The following is a 21,199-nucleotide window of genomic DNA, read 5'->3' as shown; positions in this document are numbered from 1 at the left end:
ATATTATGCAGCTTTGCTGAATCAATTTCAAGCTGGACTGTCAATGACTACTATCGTTATTGGGATGGACCTCCGTTCCATGAATGACAACACTGTTTTGGACCTTCCTGATTAGGCTCTTTACAAGTTAAAATGGGACCTCTTTTCCATGAATGACAACACTGTTTTGGCCCTTCCTGATTTAGACTCTACAAATTGTGATAGTATGCAGCTCTGCTGACTCAGTGACCAAATGGACAGAAGCCCTGGAACCGCCCCCAAGTCAGACTGCAGTGAACATACATCTCTAATTTTGACTTAACAAAAGGGACAAATCCGTGGTGAGACCCGTACTAGTGACACAGTCTAGTGATAACCACACACTTGACGACCAGACCTGAAAGCTCCGAACTCGTAGTGACAAGTATACATCGGGAGGGACACATTATGTACAGTCCCAAATGTGACAGCCTTGCCAGACTCTGAAAAAGAAGACAAGATGGGCCAGGCCCTTCGTCCCAACTATGACACTCCAAAGCACAGCTCAGCTGCTGCCATTAAGCTTTCTTCGCCACGCTCCCTTGAGTGGTTCTTCTTCTCCACCACCCAGGCAGGGGGAGGCTACCCCTGGTCGCCTTCCCTCTTTTCCCTCTGGTGGGGCATGGGCCTGCTCCACTGATTTGGGAGTCATGTTCTCTATGGACCCCTTATCAAGGGGTCCATAGAGAACATGACTCACTAATCCTTTTGGCTGACCCCTATCTGTAACGTTTTTTTTTTTTTTTTTTAGGTCCTAGCCACTGAAATCTCAGGAAGTTAGGTCGCAGGACCTGCCAGAATAAATAACTATAATAATGGTGTACTTGGTCTGCCTCCACGGGGCAGAGTGTGGACAACATTGGAACCCATTAGGGGCCCAGCGGCTAAATGACCAGAGGAACAACGGTATATTACACTACACAAATACAAAACCCATTTTAAACCTCTGGCATTGACAGTGTTCTGTTCCACACCCACAATATATACTATGCGGAGATGGGGGAAACCCCTGGCGACGTTTGACACTAAACACACTCTACTGTGGTCACTTGAGGTACATTTCTCAATTACTCTCCAATCTCTTATTTTCTTATAGCCTGTGTTGCAATTGTCAAATCAATATATGACTGCCCATGTACTGAAGAATAAGTTGGAGGATGCTCCAAAACATTAGCCAACTCCATTTCTGAAGAAGCAAGAAAATTTTCAAGAATTATACCTCTATCATCAGATCCATCACTTCTCCAGAGTGGAGAGTTATCATTTGAATCTATGGCCACCACCACCTCACAAGAGCCAATAATTCCGCACAATTTATCCAAATATTGTATACATGGTTAAATTTCTAAAGACAGCTGACAGTACAATGTTACAACGTAACATCTACCAAATTCACTAATAACTTCAGCACATAAATATTGTTCACTACACAAGGAATGAATTTTCGTAATTACAATACCTTTATTTCTAACAATGATTGCAGTCATAGGACATTTACCTTCACTTACAACTCTATAACTTAATGGATAATCTCTAATTTGACTTTGTACGGAATACGGCTTCTGCAAAAGTGCCACAGCCACATCTTCCTCCATATACCTATTTACTTCAGAAGCTACAGCCTTAGCTCTTTGGGCATTAATTTGGGGAATTTTTATCTGTCTACTCATAATAATATATCTTCTTTTTTTATAAATCCAAAGCCCTTTGACATTCTACACATTTCTTATCAATAGCAGCATCTACACCTTTCTTACTACAATTACTACACATAGGCTCTTTACCTCGATTGGGACAATTCTTATAAGAATGATCAATACCAGCACAATGACCACATACCATCTCCCTTTTACAATACTTAGTGACATGACCATAAAGCAAACATTTATAACACTCTGTCACAGTATAAATTTACACGCCGACCATCTAATAAAGAACCTCGATTTATCACAAATAATATTCCACAAACTGGGTGCAACCTGGATCACCCAGTTATTCATTTGAGAAGCTTTATTCCTATTCATTGTTAAAACTTTAATTCCTTCTTGAATCTTCTTTTCACTAACACTATACTCCTTAAAATTCTTTTGCCAAATTTGTTTCATGAGTTCTTCTTTCTGCACATCCTGTTCAACGTCAAAGATCACATTTTTCGGATTCACAGACTTGGGAATGCTATATTGCAAACCGAATTCTTGTATTTTTGAACATGATTTTATCTTCACTAAATCATCATTAGTCTCCACCTCAATCAGCACTCTATGTCTCTTATTGCTCTTATATTTCTAACTTTTACTGTTGAAAGCACTGGTCTCATCGCTAAGGATATCCATCTTTACTTCTTCACTTGTTTTATATTTATCAGTTATTGTTTTTATTAACATAACTTTTGAAGTCTTCTTATCACTTTCTTTTTTGCATCTCAGTCACCGTAGCACAAGTTTTATTATCTTGCTTTTCTTCCTTTCTTTTTAACCGATCCTTCAAAATTTCATTCTCAACATGAACCTCATGTGCTTTTTTCTCTATTATATTCCACAAGTCCATTATCATTCTTATGGTTGCTGTAGGGACTTTACTATGGACATCCCATAAAAAGGCCTTTAGTCTATTTCTTGCTTCAAACACATAATCAAATCCATCTTTATTAGATCTTCCAGTTAACTCCGAAATTAACAGACATGACACAGCACGGCAGATGAATTTAATTATTCGGGTGGCCTAAATATAATAGTTTGGTTTTTTTTTTTTGTAAAATTGTGGTGAGAGTTGCACAGGTAGAGGATGTTGGAAGGAGTAAGCTGGGGGTACCATCATTGGTGCACGGTATTTTTCAGAGTAGTCCAGTCATTTTCATGACATCCATTCTGAATTTCATCCTCTGGTACAATGGAAGAAGTTTTATAAGTGAGAGTAAGGAACAAAAAAATACATGTAGTCACAGCTGGGCTCCTCTGTTCTGGGAATTTTCTCCTTTTGGTAACTGTTTATGTAGTTCTCAGTCTTCTGTTCCAGTTTTCTCCTCCTGTGCAGCGTACTAGCAGAATACTTTCGATTCTGCTCTACTTCAGTTCCTTTGTTGTCACCTCTGTTTCTAACAGATGAAGTGCTGCCAAGTTTAACACTGACAAATGTAAAGTGCTACATATGGGAAACAGTAACCCCAGAGCAACGTATCAACTCTGTGGTACTACACTGACAGTGGTAGAGAATGAAAAGAACAGTGGTAGAGAATGAAAAGGACCTAGGGGTAATTGTGCAGGCAGATATGAAGTTCTCTGAGCAGTGCAGACGGGCTGCAAGAGTAGCTCATGGTGTCTTGTCAATGATATGCAGGAATTTTTCTAGCAGGGATAAGGAGGTGATTATCCCCTTGTATAAGGCAATGGTCAGGCCACACCTTGAGTACTGTATATAGGTCTGGAGGCCTCATTTCAAGAAGGATGTAGAGATGCTGGAACGAGTACAGAGAAGGGCAACAAGATTAGTGAATGGAACAAAGGGTTGCTCTTACGAAGAAAGGCTTAAGTTTTGCAAATTACAGTGTCTGGAGACTAGGCACCGGCGAGGTGATCTGATAGAGGTATATAAAGCCACGAATGGTTTGAGCATGCTCAATGCCGATGGGATTCTTCCTCTTGCTCAGAATAATCACCTGAGAGGGCATAAATTCAAATTGAGGAAAGACATGTAGGAAAGATGTGCGGAAATTTGCCTTTATCCAGCGGGTAGTTGGTTTGTGGAATTGACTTCCATCCCTTGTGGAAGTTGATAGCCTAAATAAATTTAAGGCTCAGCTGGACAGGTATTTCAAACGAACTGGGAGTGGTTTTTTTTTTTGGCTGATGCTGCATAAGCTTACATCATATGCCTCGACTAATGCTAGTGCTAATCATTTATCTGCATCATCTTCCCCATCTCTCTGACGTTCTCAGCCACTTCTGGTTGAAAAGAAAACTCTGTTAGACGTGGTGTTGTTATTGCCTTCAAGGGTTTAAGATGTTGTGCATAAACGTACATTTTCACAGCTTTTCGACCTTGTCCGGGCCTGGTTCTCTTGTTTCGGAGGTAGCGAACGTAGGAATCTCGAATATGTCTCCATTTTTCCTGTAGTTCCTTGGCTGAAAAAAAAAAAATAAATAAATAAATACTACAAAAGGTTTTAAAAATATGAACTATCTGAAAAGGAGATTGACGAAAAAATTTCCAAAGGAGATATTATCAAACGTACAAAATACCCAAATACAGTATAATTTTTTAAATGTACTACTTTGTAAATCTATTTATTGCAACCTCTTTCTCACTCCTGAGGAAGCCGAGAGACAAAAATTTGAGTATTTTGTAAGTTTTTATAATTAATATCTTCTTTTCATAATTTTCGTCAATTCTTTTATCTTATTATTGTTACCTCCGTTTCATGTTTAAAAACTTTGAAAGTTATTTCCAAAAATTTTGCAGAGTATATCTATCTAAACTTAGATGTTTCATTGTTTCAGGTACTTGGGATCTGGCTGTACCTACACAGATTTACATTACATGTTCAGGATTGGAGTAACTACAGCAAGCTTGGTTGTTCCAAACACTTACCGTGTTTTGTAGATTGCACTATACAATTACGTCCCCCCCCCCCCCGTTTTCTGAGGAGTTTGGCGTCAAACTGCCGGAGGTTTCGAGAAAACAGCCCACTTTCCTCATTGTATGAGAGCCATCGACGGAAAACATACGAATTATCAAGCCAGAACATTCAGGATCACTGAGTTACAACTACAAAAACTTATTTTCTGTTATTTTGTTGGCTGTAGCAGATAGTAACTACAGGTTTCTGTGCATTGACGTCGGGTCATTTGGAAAGGATTCGGACTCTACAATATTCCAAAACTCATCTTTTTGCCAGGCTTTGAAAGAAGGTTCTTTGAATATTCCAAAACCGGATAATGTGACAGAAGATTCAAGGCCTTTACCCAGTGATGGGATGCAAATAATTTAACAACCAGTTCGCTGCCCTAATGACCGTTCTAAGTATAAAAAAACTATATACCGAAAGGTAGTTTATTATTTCATGCAGTTAATACTTAAATAAGAACAATCAAAGAGGTCCACAAAACTAGATTATGTTATACGAAAGAGTTTTAAAATATTAATGAAAAAATATTAAATAATACCTGACAAAAAACAATAAAACTGTTATTTTAGATAGTTCCATATTCCTTCTTGATTGGCGTCCTCACTTGCAATTTTCTTCGCTTTTATCCAAGCATCATCGGCTGAGTGATTTATCTTTTCACTGTAGGAGTAGGGTAGAGGTAGGCCTTTAGAGGTAGGCCGATTAGACTAATAGTCATTGTGTTTGATATATTAGAAACAGTTAGGCGACTTCTCTTCTCTGAACATATGGTCATCTTTGAAAAACCCCTTTCCGCTTCTGTTGAACTTATAGCAATTGTTCGGACAATATTTTTAGCTCTTTGAACACTTTCAGGAATTGCATAATTCTGGGAATTTTTTAAAACGTTTTCCACGAAATCTTGATAATCATTAATATCAATTTGGTAATTAAAAATGTCATTAAATACGAGCAATTGTCCTTCAGCTGCTTTCCATGGAACTAGTACTTCTTCAATATTCCAGTAATCTGGTTTCAAAAAATTGAGAAATTGTAATTTATTCCTATCTTGAAATTGGCTACAACTTGCTTTTAAATGTTTAATCCATTAAGTCTTGTTTTTCAAATTCGTTACAATGTTTTCTAAAAGTCTTTCCCGAGGAATCCCGACAAATCCATGAATTTCTACAAATTTCATATTTTTGAAGGTTTCTGAAGTAATTAATTCAACTTTTTTTTCGTATGGACTTTTCCTTTCCAAGCATTTGAAATGCTTTAATAGATCTTATCACGAGTTTTTCAGCCTTTATTATGTCTATATTTCTTGCTTGCAGTGCATTTGAAAGAAGAGAGATTTCGTTTAAAATATCAATCATCAATGCCAAATCAGTTAAAATATATATATTTTCAAGACGGGCAGCCATACCTAAATACTTTTTATTTGAATAAAAATAGTGATGTAGCGCTGCATAAGCGCACCTTAAACTACAGTCAGCCCATCTTGGTCCCAAAACTCTACCAATCTTTATAATTTCAATTCCAAGTTGTTCGGATATTTTGGAAAGTTCAATTTGGTTCTTATTGGATTGATGAAAAATAGTATATATCTTATCAATAAATATTTTAAAATGATTTACTTGCTTTATTTCCTTTATCAAATCATCGAAAACAAAATGGAAGCGATGAATTAAACAGTGCCATATTATTATGTTCGGAAACTCTTTTGCAATCCTAGTGCTCACTTCTCCCAAGCATAACGCTGGCACCATCGGAGCAAAATCCTATTAAAATTTTTTCTAGGTAGTTCTTAGTAAGCCCAACATCATTTAAACTTTCCATAAATGAAGAACATATTGTCTCTGCATCTTGTTTTTCCAATTCAACTAATTCAACGAAAATTGTTGGTGATGTAACTGAATCCTCAACTTTAAGAAAAGTATAATAACTGGTTTGCAGGATATCGCTTCATCAATAATCAAACATATTTTCACATTATTTTCAATAATTTTATTAAATATTTCCTTTTTAATTTCCTTTGCAATAAAATTAACTACTTTCACAGCAGTTTTACGAGAATGTAATCCTATTCCCATATCTAATCTATTTTTAATTTGCACTTCTATCTCATCTTCTATGTCTGAAAACGGTTTACTGTACATCTTTTTGCCAGGCTGTAAACTGTATTAAATACTCTACAAGTAGCACTTAAATATTTTTCATTCATTGTCTCTATTACTTTTGTTATGACTTTATAAAAAAGAAAAGTGTTCATGTGTCAAAAATGTTCTTTCATTTTTTTCCTTATAGAAGCTTGTTGAACCTCTTTATTTTTCCCTGATGCCTCAATCTGAAAACATTTTCCATTCTTTTGACACATGAACACTTTTCTCTTTTATAAAGTCATATTTTGCACAATACTCGCAACATAACTTTTTGTTAAAAATTACCAGTCCGTCATATTTTTCTTTAAAATTGTTATATTGTTGCACTGTCCAGCATTTAGGAAGATTATTTTCAATTTTGGAGTTGTTATCGTTTTTTATTTCAATAATTGACGTGCTGCTTTCTTCAAGTTGGAGTGGTTGTGCTTGTGACTGTTTTGTACCATTCAAGGCCAATTCTGATTTTGGTTTCTTATTGAACAAATCTGTCAAACTCTGTTTGCCTTTTCATCCTTTTAAGAGCTACTGCAAAAAATTTTAAAAATGTTTTATTTTAATATATTATAGAGCAGGAGCGGATATGTGCCTATATATTTGAATATTTTTATTGGTTCTGTTCAGGAAAGCTTTTGACACTGTTGCGCATGGAAGACTATTGTACAAATTGGAGCAGAATGGTATTAAGGGTAAGTTGCTACAATGGATAAAAGGATGGTTAAGTGGGAGAAGACAGAGGGTAGTAATCAATGGGTGATGCTCTTCTTGGACTAATGTTATTAGTGGAGTCCCACAGGGTTCGGTGTTAGGTCCACTGTTGTTTTGTATATTTATCAATGATATTGATGAAGGTATATCAGGCTTAATGTCGAAGTTTGCAGATGATACAAAGGTTGGCAGGGTTGTTAATGACAGTAATGGCAGTGTACTACTGCAACAGGATCTAGATAATTTGGGCAGATGGGCTAAGAAGTGGCAACTGAAGTTTAACCTTGACAAATGCAAAGTACTGCATATGGGTAGAAGTAACCCCAGAGAAACGTAGAAGTAACCCCAGAGAACTTAAGTGTAGTACCAACTGTGTGGTACTACACTTAAGGTGATAGAAAATGAGAAAGACCTGGGAGTAATTGTGCAGTCAGATATGAAGTTTTCTGAGCAATGCAGACAGGCTGCCAGGGCAGGTCATGGGGTTTTGCCAATGATATATAGGAATTTTACTAGCAGGGAAAAGGAGGTGATTATCCCTCTGTATAAGGCAATGGTCAGGCCACGCCTTGAGTACTGCGTACAGGTCTGGAGGCCTCATTTTAGGCAGGATGTAGATTTACTTGAGCGTGTACAGAGAAGGGCAACAAGATTGGTGAGGGGAATGAAGGGATCCTCTTACCAAGAGAGGCTTAAGTTCTGCAAATTGCAGTGGCTGGAGACTAGGCACCTGCGCGGTGATCTGATTAAGGTATGTAAGGCCTTGAATGGGTTGAGCACGCTGAATTCTGATGGGATCCTTCCACTTGTTCAGATTACGAACCTAAGGGGGCATAAATTCAAATTAATAAAAGACAGATGTGCGGAAATTTGCCTTTAGCCACCGGGTGGTTAATTGCTGGAACAAACTTCCATCTGTCGTTGTGGAAGTTGATATGTTGAATAAATTTAAGGAGGAACTGGACAGGCATTTGGAGGGAATGGTGTGATTTTTTTTTTTTGGCTAATGCTGCATAAGCTCATACACTTGCTTTCATGCATCACATGCCACTACTACTACTACTACTACTACGACACGTGTGGTCATATCATAAACTTTTATAAACAAAGCACTGTGCTTATAGCATTGATAAACATCAGTCAGAACATACATTTTCTTCATTTTATCGATATTAAACGAAAATTCCTTGCTGAATTAATAAATGGTATAGGTTATGCAGATTAAAGACGATAGAATAATGTGTACGACAAACCTGTTTGTCACGGGAAAGTTGTGATAAAACTTCTTAATTACCACGTGCACACTGGCATAAGGATTTCCAACATGGAAGAACATTCTTCCACGGCTTCCGAAATGGGCGATAAGATAACCCTTGAAATCTATATTTCTATTGGTTTGTTGTGTCCTAGCTTCCTATTGTTTTTATTGATCGGGGAACACCAACTCACTCATAATATCTCGTGTGAATTTAGGGCGTAACACAAAGCTGAAACAAATGACAGTGTGTCACCCCCTGGTTGTTTGGCACTTTTTCTCTTTACGTTATATGTTTGTTTACTTAAGTAACAAACGCGAGGGAATAAAAATGTAGTATTTCATCAAAGGTATAATGAGTTTTATGAAATGAATAAATAAATATTACAAGCATAGTTCCGTCTAATTTTTTTCACATATGGACGGAATGAACATTACTACGGGCACTTGGAACACGCTGTTGCGTAGATGAACGTTAAAAAAGAGTAAAGAATGTAAATTTGAGATTTTCACATTGGGTGGCTGCCCAGGCGCCCACCTTAAAGAGAACCCTCATCACAAGTGCCATTTTAACAACCGGTTTGCCGAACTCAACAAAAAATTAGGTATCGGTTCTGCCGAACCGGTGCGAACTGGCTGAATCCCACCACTGCGTTTACCTTATGTTTTCGTCGGGTATGAAGCTTTTTGGATTTCTGTCAACATGATGCGGCCATACCCGGGGAATCACTTGACAAGAAAACAAAGGATATTCAATTATCGACTGTCTACAGTTCGAAGATTTGAATGTGCCTTTGTAATCCTCACCAACAAGTGGAGAATATTCCATAGGCCGATAAACTTGCAACATCCCAAACGTGTGGCTGTGATCAAAGCTTCCTGTGCATTGCATAACTACGTTCGTGTGAGGGATGGTGTCCGCTTCCCAGGTAACTTTGGAGATTATTGGATTATACGAACATTAACCCCAGGAGCTCACATCTGGTGAGTGTGGGCTTGGCACACCCAGGGTCCTGAGGTGGATATCATCATTCTTCTCTTCCTTGATGATTCCCTTCTACTTCTGACTCTTGTTTTCTCTCTCTCTCTCTCTCTCTCTCTCTCTCTCTCTCTCTCAAGGTAATTATTTATTTATTTTTTTTTTTTTTTGGCTGGTGCAGCAAAAGCCTCAGGCTTCCTTGCACCATATGGCTGATGATAATAATGATAATAATAATAATGATGAAGAGAAAGACCGTACTTTGGAACTAGGCAGAAAAATCAGCGTATGCTTACAGAGATGGTTTTGCAAACTTTTTTTGCAGCCCTGAAGGTTCAGTTCCCTGGCAAGACAGCAAGATATGAACAAGCTTTGGGTGTAGTTTTAACTTTGTGGATTAGGCTAATTTTTTTTACATGCCTTTTAATTTCAAGTGAATGTGAGAAGGTTTCAAACGTTTTACATTTAAACACAAAGTAACTTCTGAAAGGTCGAGATTTGAATACAAACATTCCATGTTTTAAAACATGAAAAATTATGCCTCATTGTTTATCGAACAGTCGTGAGTCTTCGTATAACTAGGATATGTAATGATTATTATTATTTATTATTATTATTAGCCATATGGTGCAAGGTAGCTGGAGGCTTATTATTATTATTATTATTATTAGAAGCTATATGGTGCAAGGAAGCCTGAGGTTTCTGCTGCACCAGCCAAAAAAAAATTCTCGAGTTGCCCTAAGAGAGAGAGAGAGAGAGAGAGAGAGAGAGAGAGAGAGAGAAAAGTAGAAGGGAATCACCAAGAAAGAGAAGAATGATGATATCCAGCTCAGGATACCCTGGGTGTGCCAAGCCCATACTCACCAGATGTGAGCCCCTGGAGTTAATTATGCTGCACCAGCCAAAAAAAAAAAAATGAGTTACCCTGAGAGAGAGAGAGAGAGAGAGAGAGAGAGAGAGAGAGAGAGAGAGAGAAGTAGAAAGGAATCTCCAAGAAAGAGAAGGCACACCCAGCTCAGGACCCTGGGTGTGCCAAGCCCATACTCACCAGATGTGAGCCCCTGGGGTTAAATAATATTAATAAAGAACAAGAATAATAACAGTTTAAACTTACCAATATTCACTTTCTCCTGGGCATCCAATCCTTTGAAGTCGGGGTGAAATACAGTACACACTTCTATCCATTGACTTTTCATTAATTTCTATTTTTGTACTCTGATAATGATGAATCCCAAATTGCTTTCTTTTTCTTAATCTCATCTATAAAACGTTCAGTATCTAAATCCTCCATTTTTTTTTTTAGCAAAATAAGAGAAAAAATCACTTCAACTGACACAATAACTCCACTTGGATGGAAAACCTCCACGCAATTGGACTGAAATGATCCGACAGACCAGTTGACAGCACTGATGTTTAGACAGCATACGACAGACAAGTGGCGCGTTTGCATAAAACGACCAATTAGACACCATGTACTTAGAAAATTCGTGCGACTTTTTGCCGCTGGCGTTCTGTAGGACACGACGGCATGTCTTTCAGAACGCGATGGCAATGTAAACGGACGACAGAGCATAAAATGATCTATTTGTTCCTGATTTATAGAACGGACGACATTTTGCCGTCTGCTGTTGCGTGACACAAGACTGTCTAGTCCTGAATCGGGTTGGAATAAACAAAATATGCCGAGACACCCCATTTTCTATCTGCAGGGTACTTCCCACTGACCACTCTTCTCAACTTGGTGCTGATCTGGTGAAAGTCAAGCATAAGACCTAAACCAAACGAATAGGGAGGAAACACTAACGAAAAGTTTTCGGGTGTCTGTGAAGTCAGGGTATCATCTGAATTCACATTTCCACTTAAACTAGGGCATACACTCAACATTGCTTCCAGGATACTGGAGATCAATTTATAGTTTCCGTGGGGAAGCACACATGCCACGGTAACAAGAGCAAAAACATTTCTGCACTCAGCGCAAAAGAAATTTGGCCTTTGATAGGTAATATGCTCTTGTCTACAGATGCCTGCAAACTACAAATACATGACAGCCTTTTCCCTGCACACCTGTTTTTTGAAATCCAAATAAAGAAGCAAGGAGTGAACAGTGTTCAATTTATCTAAAAGATAATCTCTATACTTTAAATAATGTACGTGTAAAATTGGTTCAATATTGTAATCTTCATGAAGTACACGAAATTCGTCATATCCTTTTGTGATATTGTTTCACACTAACGGCAGATCGATTTCAGAAAGTGTCACTTCCCACTCAAATTAATTTTGCTGGATAGTTGAACTTTGAAACGTGATTGTGTGTTATCAGGGTACAACACCATGCTTACATTACTTGGCAGGGTTAGGTAAAACATTTTCACTCTGGCCCCAAGAATTGTAAGCTGCCGGGTACCCAAGCCACTTCACAAGTAACTGATGCTGGTCATGCACTACACACATCTTAGGTACTTTCTTGATCAGATACACATTTTCCGGCAGCTCTTTATCAAAACCGGCCCTTTGCAGTTGATGCTCATAAAATGTACCTTCTATCACTTCACCACCACTTCCTTTAGCCTTATATACTACGGGGTACCTTTTGATTACTTGGGCAATGTAAAATACCTCATCAGACCAATTCCCTCTAAATTCTTTTCGAAAATTATGGCAACATAGAACGAGTTTAAACTTGGGTTCTGAAACTTTTGGAAGAAATCTATACAATTTAGCATACACGGCTTCTTCGTTGTGCATGGTGACATCTGCAGGGGTCATACTGATAGTTCTGTGCACCGTTTTATTTTAAATTTTCACTAATTTTTGCAGCACATGAATATATTTATCATTTTTCAAATATATAAGCCATATGTAAAAATATTTTCTTTTAATGTTCAAATAAAACTTTCTTTTCACTACTAGTGGTGTAAAAGTGAATGTTTTCAGATATGAATAATGCACACACTTGTTTATTAGTAAATTCCTTTCCCTGGTCACTGTTAATATTAAATGGCACTTCTTTAAAAACAGATTTGAAAGTTTTAACTACTTCTTGTGATTGTTTAGATTTTAATGGTCTTACCCAAGCATATCGTGAAAAATTATGCACACAAGAAGAAAATGAACACCCTTATTTGCTTTAGCAAGACTTGACATGTCAGCTAAATCACATTGAAATGTATTATGTGAAGATCCAGAACTTTTATCTAGCTATGCAGAAAAGTTCTTTGTTGCTTTCTATGTCTTACATATGTGGGCTGTCCTGATAACCATTCTTTCACAACATGTTTGGGCAATTTTGTATGCTTTTGTAAAGCATGAACACTAGCAAAACTCCCCACTACAGTGGAGTTATAATAATCTTCTTACGTGTTCTTTCTTACAGGTAAAACAACACTGACCCTGGAACAGAAGATACTTACTTTTATAGTGCTTTTTCATTCCTTTTGTAATTGGTGAATTCAAAGGTCATCGAAGAGAGAGCTGTGTTGATTGTATAAAAATAATGATTCTTTTGTAAATAGCTTTCAATAAAAGACTTTCATTCATTAAAATCTGTATTACTTAATGAAATTAAATAGTTACTTATAATTCATGAATACCTTTTAAAAAGCAGACACTTTCAGTTGGGGAAAAGAACTATGATAGCCAAGAAAATATAGATAATGAAAATGACAACAGAAGAGATAAAGATTATGAGAATCAAGACACTCCCAAACCAAAAGCGAAAATGCAGAAGATGAAAGCAACAGTATAGAAAAACACAATTTGTACATTCAACAGAGCACGCACAAAGGTAAAAAGAGAAAGATAAAGTTGCCTCCACAGTACCAGTTGTTGACTACTTTGGTATTATGCAACAGTTGTTTTCTTTTTTGGGTTTGTCTCTAAGATGGAGTATTTTAAACACACATGCCAACATAGATTTTTCTTTAAAGAGTCTTAAGTGTAACGAAATGGTCTGCCCATTATAAAACTGTTCAAGCCTTGCAACATGGGTGCAACATTTTAGGACTGTAAAATACATTTTCAAAGACTTGGAAGAGAAACCCAAAAAGTTTATTTAAAAAATTTATAGTTAGAATAGGCAATTTTAACTGCAATTTGGTAAGACGTTTTGGAACGTTTGAATAAAACAATGAAACATTATAGACTACTGATTTGGATGTATATGAAGATTACCTTCTTTTGTTATCTTTAAATTTATTTATTAAAGAACTGAGAGAAAATTCAGATAAAAAATTGATGGAATATGAAACAAAAGCAATAATGATGAGCAATGAAAACAACAGAAATTATTCTGACATCGAGAAGCGAATTGTAAGTTATTCTGACATTGAGAAGCGAATTGTAAGTTATTCTGACATTGAGAAGCGAATTGTAAGTTATTCTGACATTGAGAAGCGAATTGTAAGTTATTCTGACATTGAGAAGCAAATTGTAGCAAAAAAATTTTCAGATCATATGAAAAACAGTAATTCATTAAGAGGAAGAGATAAATTTCGAATAAAAGTAATAAATAGGCTCTTGGATTGTTTGATAATCCAATTAATCAAGAGACATGAATCACATTGGAAAAAGATTTAAATTTCTTGCTGATCTGACACGAAATACTGACTTTGGCAAAGATAACATAAAACTCATAATACACCAGTACAACGAAGACATGGACAAAAAACTGGTTAATGAGTGTTGTCAATTCAAAGATTATTTGAGATGTCACTGCACAAGAAAACTTGTACTGCCCTGAAATATTACAGTTCATATATGAAAGTTGTTGGGGGTTTTACCAAATTTGACATTCCAAAAAATTTACACGACATTACCGATAACGAGTTGTGAAGTTGAAAGAAACTTTTCTAAAAATAACAAACAATAATAAAAAAATTTCAATCAACCATGCTAGAGGAAAGACTGAATTCTTTCTATTCTCTCTATAGAAAATATTACAAAATTGTTGTTGTATGACGAGGTGACCAAAGAGTACGCAGCCAAAAAATATAGAAAAAAATTATTATAGGTGTTTCAAGAAGTCAATTAATAAAAATATGGTTATTTTTGGATGTTGTAATGTTTGTGGTATTTGTCAGATTTTTTAAATTTGTAATTTGTTGCGATTTCATTTCTCATTCTAAATATTCACTTTCGTACCTAATTTTGTATTATTTTTCTTAAATATGGCCCCATAAATTGTATAAGCTTCAGGCCTCACAAAACCTGGATCTTCCCTGTCTATCATTGCAAGTCACAAAGATCCATGGAATGGATTACCATGTTGTAAACTTAACCATCTGTAGCTCACTGCCGAAGCATTCACCATATAGCCATTGCAAACCGCCCAGCAGCAATGTCTGTAGAGACTGTGGTGGCTAGTATCTAGCCGAAAGATCTCATATATATCAAGGCCGCCATAGCCTAGTGGTAAGGTGCGTGGGTGCATAAGTACACGAGCCTTGAGTGACTGGAGTTCAAGCCTGTGACTGCTGAATACGGTGCTGTTTCTTGTATTCTGCGTATTTGTGAACTCCTCTGACCGTTTGGTGGTCCCGGAGCATAAACAGAAAAAAAATATTTATTTGTTTATAACAGACTGTTTACAAGGCTGTTATAGACGCTGTTGATATTGTTTTTGTACTACCATGGTCATCTATGGGAGTTGACTGTATTAACTGGACTGTACTTGTTAACAGGTGAGACTGCTTCTACAGGGATGGGATACACTTAAATAGAAAGAGTGCAAGAATATTTGCTGATGCTATCGAGACAGTGTTAGGTGGGTCGTAAAACTGCTAGCTTGGGGGGGAGACAAAGACTAATAGATTAACAGTAGCCACTGGCAGAGGTGAAAGAGATTCTTGCACTGCTTCTATTGGAATGAGCAGAAGCCTGAAAAACAAGATGCAGGATATTTCAAAGACTGCTGGGAATCATTGTGGTACAAGTAAACACATGGGTTGTGTTACTACCCATGTGTAGTAAACACATGGGTAGCTAATAATAGAAACAGGTGCATGTATACTTGTGTTTACACCAATGCTAGGAGTTTAGTAAAGAAATTTGATGAATTTGAGGTATTGCTCAAAACATCAAAGGCAGATATTGTTGGGATATCAGAGACGTGGTGTCACACAGATATAAGGAATGCAGAACTGGAATTTGGGGAGTACAACATCTACAAAAAGGATAGATAGAAAGGGAGGAGGGGTTATGCTATTAGTTAAGAAACACATAAAATCCAAGGAAGTGAAGCCAGTTGACATCGCTGGACAGAGCAGTGTCGAGTCAGTTTAGTGTGACATAGGCATTGGGAGATCAAAATTGAGAGTAGGAGTGTGCTATAGGCCTAATGACTCTGATGAGTATAATAAGAAACTGTACAAGGAAATAGAGTAGGCCAGTAAATCAGAGTCTTATAATGGGGGATTTTAATTTCCCAGATATTGACTGGAATTTGGGGGCTGGTCACTCACACTAGCAAGGCTTTTGTGGATTTACTGGATGACTGTTTTCTACATCAGCATGTTCGGGAGGCAACTAGAGGGAGTAATACTCTTGATTTGATTATCAGTAATGATTCTTCATGCATTAAGAACCACTAGGTGGAAGTGATCACAGTGTGCTGAAGTGGGATTTACTCAAAGTGGTAACTACCATTAGGGGTAAAGGGAAGGGTTATTGCTTTCGTAAAGGCGACTACGATGGACTGAGACAGTATTTAAATTCAATACAGTGGGACCAACTGATGATGTTACCAACAGCAAATTCAAAATGGGAAGTAGTCAAAGAATTTATCTTGCAAGCTACTAGGCTTTACATACCAACTAAGAAATATTGTTCAAGGTTTAGGCCTAAATGGATGTCAGATGAACTAATGAGACATGGCAGAGAAGAAAAATGCATGGGATACATACAAATTAACACGTGACACAGAAGCCTATGATAGGTACAAGTTGATCTGTAACCAAGTTACAAAGGAGGTTAGGCAGATTACGAGAAATCATTGGCAAGGGATGCAAAGAAAAACAGCAAAGAGTTCTTTACTTATGTAAACTCTAGAAGGAAGGGGATGAATCAGATTGGTCCACTTGATATCGATGGGTCAACTGTTCCTGCTCAGGTAGCTAACAAACTAAATGAATATTTTGCATCGACATTCACACATGAGGAGTTATTCAGCGAGGGGAATGCCAGAGGTGTATTCAACTCTGGCAGTAAGCTAGAGAATCTTGTAATCTCTGAGAGTAAAGTGGAGGAGAAATTGTTGAAGATAAACACAAGAAAGGCACCTGGGGTGGATGGGATCTATCCTGTTATAATAAAGGAGGCAGCAAAGGAAGAAAGAAAAACCCTTAATTATGCCATAATTATGAGAGCTTCCTTGGACTCAGGGGAGGTATTCACAGAGAGATGTGCAAATGTGACCCCAATTCACAAAGGAGGATCAAAGGCTGACACAAGTAATTATAGACCTGTGAGTTTAACTTCTGTTCCAGGAAAATTAATGGAGGCACTGGATAAAGAAGCACTGCAGGATCATCTAGACAAGACTTCAGTTATAGCTCGGACACAGCATGGTTTTGTTAAGGGGAAGTCTTGCCTGACCAATATGATTGGATACTATGATGCAGTCACAAAAGAACTGGATGCAGGGAATAACTTTGATATTATATACTTTGATCTGAGAAAGGCTTTTGATACTGTTGCACATGGAAGACTGCTGCACAAATTGGAGCAGTGTGGCATTGGAGGCAGCAATTTGCCTCCAATGTGGCATTGGAGGCAAATTGCTGCTATGGATAAAGGGGTGGTTGAGGGGGAGAAGACAGAGAGTGGTACACTGCTCATCGTGGGCTAATGTTATTAGTGGAGTCCCTCAGGGTTCAGTATTGGGTCCTTTATTGTTCTCTGTATTTATAAATGATATTGATGATGGTATATCAAGCTTCATGTCCAAGTTTGCAGACGATACGAAGGTTGGCAGGGTTGTCAAGGACACTACTGACACTATGCTGCTGCAACAGCATCTGGAAAGGTTGAGCAGATGAGCTGAGAGGTGGGAAATGAAGTTTATCATTGACAAATGTAAAGTACTACATATGGGAAACAGCAACCCCAGAGCAACGTATCAACTCTGTGGTACTACACTGACAGTGGTAGAGAATGAAAGGGACCTGGGGGTGGTTGTGCAGGCAGATATGAAGTTCTCTGAGCAGTGCAGATGCGCTGCAAGAGTAGCTCATGGTGTATTGTCAATGATATATAGGAATTTTTCTAGCAGGGATAAGGAGGTGATTATTCCCTTGTATAAGGCAATGGTCAGGCACACCTAGTGTACTGTTTACAGATCTGGAGGCCTCATTTCAAGAAGGATATAGAGCTGCTGGAACGAGTACAGAGAAGGGCGACAAGATTAGTGAATGGAACAAAGGGGTGCTCTTATGAAGAAGGGCTTAAGTTTTGCAAATTACAGTGTCTGGAGACTAGGCACCAGCAAAGTGATCTGATAGAGGTATGTAAAGCCTGGAATGGTTTGAGCATGCTCAATGCTGATGGGATTCTTCCTCTTGCTCAGAATAATCACCTGAGAGGGCATAAATTCAAATTGAGGAAAGACAGATGTAGGATAGACGTGCGGAAATTTGCCTTTAGCCAGCGAGTGGTTGGTTGGTTGGTGGAACAGACTTCCATCCCTTGTCATGGAAGTTGATAGCCTAAATAAGTTTAAGGCTCAGCTGGACAGGTATTTCGAACGAACAGAGGGGTGAAGTGGAAGTGGGTTTTTTTTTTTTTTTTTGGCTGATGCTGCATAAGCTTGCTTTCTTGCACCAAATGCCTCTACTAATGCTAATGCTAATTAATCTGTAGTAGAATCTAAACACTATAAACATTTTTTAAAGTGCAATAAGTTAGATATACACATAAACATTCATTCTTGATAATCTGGTTCTCTTCTGAAAATTATGAAGCTTAAAGTTTTCCCCAAATAAACTTGAGAGGCTGTTTATTCTTTACTTTAAATGGAACGAACAGTTCAAAGAGATGTTTCCGAGATTTTTGATGTGAAAATATCTTTGGTGGCACCTACTAAAATTTTCAGGCTGAAGTAAAACCGATTAGTAACAAAAATTCAAGACAGTGCTTACAACACTCCCAACTAGTCTCTGACCTTGAACTGACTAATCTCTCTCCGCTCCACCTTGCTTCTCCTACCTCTGTCACTAACATTGATTTGGTAGAGTAAGTAGCGGGTGTGAGCATAAAAGGTTACATTCTTTATAAATTCAGTTCTAGCAGTTTGATTTTAAAAAATTAAACAGTTTTGATTTTCTTTCGTCGTCTACTATCAAATTGTGAAAATACCAAATCTAATTTGAAGTTGAAAGAAGTTTACAACCTACTGGTTGTTCGGATGTTTGTCTTTAGCCAGCCAGAGGTTGATTACTGTAACAAACTTCCTGTTGTTGTGGAAGTTCATAGCTAAAATAAATTCAATGAAGAACTAGACAATCTCTTGGAGGGGATGGATGGGAATTGTTTTTTTTTGGCTAATAAGCTTACTTTCCTGCATCATTTGGCACTACTAATGCTAAGAGGTAGAGTTCAAGGCAGTGATCTTAATAGATGTCAGGTGAAGTACTGAGATTTGTGGCTGTGAAGAAAAATGCATGGGATATATATAAATTATTAGGTGATATATGCCTAACAGTATATATAGACCAGTTAGCAATCAAGTCACAAAGAAGCTAAGTAAGCTAAGGCAGATTATGAGAAGTCTCTGGCAAAGAATACAAAGTAGCAGACATATTTACTGATGTAAACAGTAAAAGGAAAGTGTTAGCCTTAGTAGCAGCAAATGATGCAAGAAAGGAACCTTATACAGTATCATAAAAAAAAAAACACAACACCTCCTATTTCACTTATTCATTCTGTCCAATATTTGTCTAGTTCTTCCCTGAATTTATTTAAGTTATCAACTTCCACAAGAGATGGAGGTTTGTTCCAGCAATCAACCACCTGCTGCCTAAGGGCAAACATCTATTCTGAAACCATCCTTCCTCAATTTGAATTTGTGCCCACTCATCTGTGTGCGATCTGAGCAAGAGGAAGAATCCCATCAGCATTGAACTTGCTCAATCCATTCGAAGCCGTAAATGCTTCAATCAGATCACGTTGCAGGTGCATAGTTTCCAGATGTTGCAAACTGCAGAACAGAATCTTTCTTCATAAGAACCCCTTTGTTACCCAAGCCAATCTCTCTGCCCTTCTCTGTATTTGTTCCAGCAGCTCTCCATCTTTCCAAAAATGAGGCCTTCAGAATGAATGTAGTATGCAAGGTGTGGCCTGACCATTCCCTTATAAAATGGGACAATCACTTTCTTATTCCTCTTAACAGTTTTGTTATTTACAAAACTCCACGAGTTGTCCTGGTAGCCTATCTGCATTGCTCAAAGAACTTTCATTTTCCACTATCCTGAGTGAAGTATCACACAGTGGGTATGTTTTCTGTGATTACTGCTACCCATATGCAGTATTTTGCATTTATCAGCCCATCTGCATAACTAGATCCTGTTGTAGTGCATACTGTCATTACTGCCATTAACCACCCTGCCTAACTTTGTATCATCTGCAAACTTGAACATTAAGCCTGATGTGTCTTCATCAATATCATTGATAAATATAGAAAAGTTCAATGGGTCCCTACACCAAACCCCGGGTGACTCCACTAATAACATTAGTCAATGAAAAGCACTGATTACCACTCTCTCTATTTTTCTACTCAACCATCCCTTTATCCATAGCAGCAATTTGCCTTTAATGCCACACTGGCCCAATTTGTACAGCAGTCTTTTATGTGCAACGGTATCAAAAGTTTTCCTGAAATCGAAGTATATGATGTCCAAATTATTTTTTGCACCCAGTTCTTTTGTGACCACATTGTAGTATCGAATAAAACTGGTTGAAGACAAGATTCCTCCTTAACGAACCTATTCTGTGTCTGAAGGCCTAGATGTCTAGATGATCCTGCATTACTTCTGTTACTAGCAACTCCATTATATTCCCTGGTACAGAAGTTAAACTAACAGGTCTGTAATTATTCGTGTCAACCTTTAATCCACCTTTGTAATTGGGGATACATTCACATATCTCCAGTCTGCAGGGACCTCCGCTTAATCCAAGGATGCTCATAATTATGGCTAAGGGTTTGCTTACTTCATTCGCTGCCTCCCTTAATATTTGAATTACATTGGTCCACTAGATATGAATGAATTAACTGTTGATGATCCTGCTCAGGCTGCTGACAAATGAATGGGTATTTTGCATCTACATTCACACGAGGAATTTTTTAGGGATGGGGATTCCATAAGTCAAATACTGGCAGGGAGCTCAATGATTTTGTGATAACTTGAGAGAAAAAGTGGAGGAGAATTTGTTGAAGCTAAATGTAAAAAAGGCACCTGGGGTGGATGGGATCTGTTCAGTTATACTAA

The 21,199-nt window shown here is 37.6% G+C and overlaps 1 pseudogene; it reads left to right on the top strand.

Moving 5' to 3' along the window:
- The first annotated feature begins 1,827 nt into the window (after window positions 1–1,827).
- Window positions 1,828–13,467, top strand: LOC150085603 (uncharacterized; annotated as a pseudogene).
- Window positions 13,468–21,199: the final 7,732 nt, after the last annotated feature.

Source organism: Mastigoproctus giganteus, chromosome 5, assembly GCF_048544385.1.
Source record: "Mastigoproctus giganteus isolate SK-2022 chromosome 5, ASM4854438v1, whole genome shotgun sequence".
Classification (NCBI taxonomy): domain Eukaryota; kingdom Metazoa; phylum Arthropoda; class Arachnida; order Uropygi; family Thelyphonidae; genus Mastigoproctus; species Mastigoproctus giganteus.
The sequence above is the reverse complement of the archived record's forward strand: the minus strand, read 5'-3'. Positions and strand labels throughout refer to the sequence as shown.